Here is a 4,555-nt window from a genome sequence, read left to right as displayed (position 1 = left end):
ATTATGCAAAACTTTAAGAGCATGGCCATATCTCTGCATAATAATAGATAACTCTTACACAGGTTGGTATCTAACTGCTTCTATTATAATATTCCACAATTCATTAGTTTAATTTCTAAAACAACTAATAGAGATAAGTAGTATTATCATACACATTTTACAGATAAGGACACTGAGGCACAGAAATATCATGCAATTGATTAAGGTCACACATATATTAAGTGGAAGAACTGAGATTTGAGCAAGGGAAGTCTAACACCAGTCTGTGTGCTTCACCATCGTGCTAAAAGCAAAGGGCAAAACTTGTTGCTACAAAATAAGCTTTGGATCGCAATCGATTTTTAGAGAAAGCTTTATAGATACATACTTTCAAACACCCTCTTTAAACAGAAATATAAGCTATTTTAAGAAAAAAAGTTCAAAAATATTTAAATAAGGATTTATGTAATAGGATTCCATTAGAAAAGTTTTCTTAATTTTTCTCAAGAGGTTTGTACTATGCAGATTCACACTGAAAAAAATTACCCTACTTAGCCAAGGAACAAACTTTTACCTAATGGATGATTATTTCAGCTGCTTTGTGTCTGAAAATAAATTCATACTAGGTTATCAATAGTTGTATTCTCACAAGTCAAAATTTATTGTTCAGCTGTCTCACCTAACCAAAAAATTCATGCTAGATGAAATCTGAAATGATCATTTTGTACCAGAAGGAATACCTGATTGCTGTCAGATATGTGGCATTCTAGCACGTTTCTGGTATAACTATAGCTATGTCTTGGACAATGTCTGTAATTTCTGTGTGCCTAAGTTTCCTCATATCTAAAAGAGTGCCTAAAACCAGCAAGGATTATTGCAAGTGCATACTCGAAGTAAATATGATGTAGCTCTGTGATTTTTGGGAGGGTGAAAAGTCAGAAACCCTTTTAATAGGTGAAGTGAAAAACATGACAATATCCTTGATAAACCCAAAGAAATTTAGCAAGAAATCCTCACTTTGTTTTTTATCATGTTCTTACTTGATTTTTATTTTTATCTATGTATATTTTTTGCTTGTATCAAATGTAGGGACACTATATCCACTGTTTTGTATCATCCTTTTATCACTGTAAAATATATGTTTGAGATAGTTCCTTATAAGCACATTCTACTACCTCCTTTTGAACAACTTCATGATAATCCATTGTATCAATCTGGGATTAATCTTTAGTTAGTTCCATATTTATAGACTTTATATTGTTTATAGTCTTAATATCATAAGTAATGCAGCAAGCAATAGTCTATCACACTTTTTTGCTCATCTTTGTGAATACAACTATAGCAAAATTTCTAGATATGCAATTATAAAGCCAAAGGATTAATACATTAAAAATATTGACAGATATTGGCCAAATAGTTGAAATAATTCTTTATATTTTAAGAAAGTTAAAATTTAATTGTCATTTATTTATGCATTTATTCATTCAACATCTATTAATTGGTCATAGACTGAGTCTAAAGGTTTGTTCCGTGTAAGTATCTACAAGAACATAGCAGTAAACAAAATACAAGTCTAAGACCAAACACTAAACAGATGTGAATGACAAACCACACACACATGCACATGCACCCATGCACGCATGCATGCATGCATTTAGAAAAGAATTTTTATGCATTTGTTCATCTCTGCTCTTAGCCAAGTCTTGTTTGGGGCACTCTTGCTGTTTGTGGTAGATGCTGTAGAGAACTGTCCTGACCGCCCTTCGAGAATAAATAACTCATTTCTCAGCTGCTCAGAGGGTTGGCTGCTATGAGTTTCCTGCAGTTCATGACCTCTTTCTATGCAATACTATTTCCTTCACCACTGCGAATGTTGTTTCCCAGATCATTCCTTCTTTGATAAGCATCCATTGTGAAAGTCTCCATCTCAGAAGCCATTTCCTGATAATCCTAAGTTAAGACATTTCCTATTTGCACTCAGCAAGGGCGTGGCCATTATACAGTCAGGACTGGAGCTTGAGACTTTTCAATGGGTCTCAGCTCTACTAGAGCTCTTCCAGTACCTGCTTCTCACAGGCAGTGTGATGGTTCCAGCTCCCTGGTGGAACATGCCCATCTGCAGAAGAGAAAAAGATACTGAGCTTCACCATCTTCCTTTCTATCTTTCCCAGGATTCAGCCACCTGAGTGGCTCAAGCTTTCTCAGAGTAAACTCTAGCCAGACTCCGTTTTCAATGTGTTTCCTTTCTGAAATGATTACTGCTCTTTCCTTTCTCTCTCTCTCTCTACACACACAAAATAGATGCACATATATATATGTGGTTATTTATTTATATACTTATACATTTATGATGTATATGTATTTATATATACATAATTGTCATTGTTTAGGAATGTTTTATTTTAATGCATTTATTAGACTCTTTAATGGCTTCTATGTTTTGAATATCAAGAAAGGCCTCCTCACCAAAAGCCACTCATGCTTTCATCTGGAACTTTAACTTTTTCATTTATTTACATTAAACACTTCATACGTTTGGGATATATCATGGTCTAGGGAATTAGGTAGGAATACAACTTGGTTTTATCTTTTCCAAATAGGCAAACAGTTATCCGGTATTATCTCTTGAATACTTTATAATTTTTCACTATTGTAAAATGCTGGCCTTATCATATATGAAGTCCTCTCCTCTTTGGGTCTCTCTCTGAACTCCTCTATTCTACTGATCTTTCCATTGCTTATGTCACATTGCTTTAATTACTATACTTTTATAGCAGATTTAAATATCTGATAGGGCTATTTCTTCATCACTTCTTTATTTACTTGATATTCTTTAATTTTCTACATGAATTTTGTAATCTGTGTCTTGTTCCATCAAAAAACATATTTGGACCAGGTGCGGTGGCTCATGCCTGTAATTCCAGCACTTGAGGAGGCTGAGGCAGGTGGATTGTTTAAGTCTAGCAGTTCGAGACCAGCCTGGGCAACATGGTGAGACCCTCTCTCTACAAAAAATAAAATTTAGCTGGGTGTGGTGGTGCAAGCTTGTGGTACCAGCTACTCAGGAGGCTGAGGCAGGAGGATCACCTGAGCCCACGCAGCTCAAAGCTGCAGTATCTCACCATTGCAATCCAGCCTGGGCAGCGGAGCAAGACCCAGTCTCAAAAAAAAAAAAAAAAAAAAAAAGGGTATTTTTATTGGGATTGCGTTGTATTTATAAAATAAATTAAGGGAAACAAACACAACTATACAACTATACAGTGAACATTTAAAAAATATGTATGCATTGCAATTTATTCAACTTTTAAAAATATCTCTCTTTGGCTATTCATCACATAATTCTTACACCTTTACGTTTATTCCTAGTTTTTTTTTTTTTTTTTTACTGTTGCTACTGTAAATAAAATCTTTACTACATTTTCCTAACTAGTTGTAAAGAAAGTCATTGTAGCACAGCCATGATGTGTTGTGTATTAATTTGTATCTAGCCAGCCTAATGATTATTTAACTTTACAATTGAATATCAGTTGATGCCTTTGAGCCTACAGGTATACAATCATACCATCTAAAATAAATGACATTTTTCTCTTGTTCTTTAATTTTTGTGACTTATTTCTTCTTTTCTTCTAATTACTTTGTTTAATTCTTCAAAAATTGTAGTAACTAATGTTAAGGTTGTGGGATGCTTATCTTGCTCCTGATATTAGTCAGAATGTATAGTTTCCCCATTACGCATGATGCAATTTGAGATTGAAGAAACATATTACATGTTGGAAATAATCTATCATTCCAGTTTTACAAAGGTTCCTTTTGAATCACTAATAAATATTAAACTTTATAATACGTCTTTTTGGCATCTATAATAATGATTAAATGGCTTATTTATTTTGACCTTTTAATTATGTTAATTATAGCAGATGTCCTAATACTGAAAATCCTTCTTTTGGAAAATCCCTCTGAGTCATGATGAAGTATTCTCTTAAGAAGTTGCTGTATTCTATTAACTGATTTGTTCTTTTTGTTGTTGTTTTTTTGTTTTTTTGTTTTGAGAGGGAGCCTCACTCTGATGCCCGGGCTAGAGTGCAGAGTCACGATCTCGGCTCACTGCAAGCTCCGCCTCCCGGGTTCACGCCATTCTCCTGCCTCAGCCTCCCGAGTAGCTGGGACTACAGGTGCCCGCCACCATGTCCTACTAATTTTTTGTATTTTTAGTAGAGACGGGACGGGGTTTCACCGTGTTGGCCAGGATGGTCTCAATCTCCTGACCTCGAGATCTGCCAGCCTCGGTCTCCAAAAGTGCTGGGATTACAGGGGTGACCCACCGGGCCGGCAAACTGATTTTTACCTTAACATTGATACCTACATGTAAGATGGGTTTGTATTTTTAAAGATGTATTCATCAGCATTTATTTACTTTTTTTTTTTTTTCCTTTTTTTCTTTTCCGAGACGGAGTCTCACTCTGTTGCCTAGGCTGGAGTGCAGCGGTGTGATCTCGGCTCACTGCAACTTCCGCCTCCCAGGTTCAAGGGATTCTCCTGCATCAGCCTCCCGACTAGCTGAGATTACAGCCATGTG

The sequence above is a fragment of the Chlorocebus sabaeus genome, chromosome 25, assembly GCF_047675955.1.
Source record: "Chlorocebus sabaeus isolate Y175 chromosome 25, mChlSab1.0.hap1, whole genome shotgun sequence".
Classification (NCBI taxonomy): Eukaryota; Metazoa; Chordata; class Mammalia; order Primates; family Cercopithecidae; genus Chlorocebus; species Chlorocebus sabaeus.
Note: the sequence above shows the minus strand (reverse complement) of the source record.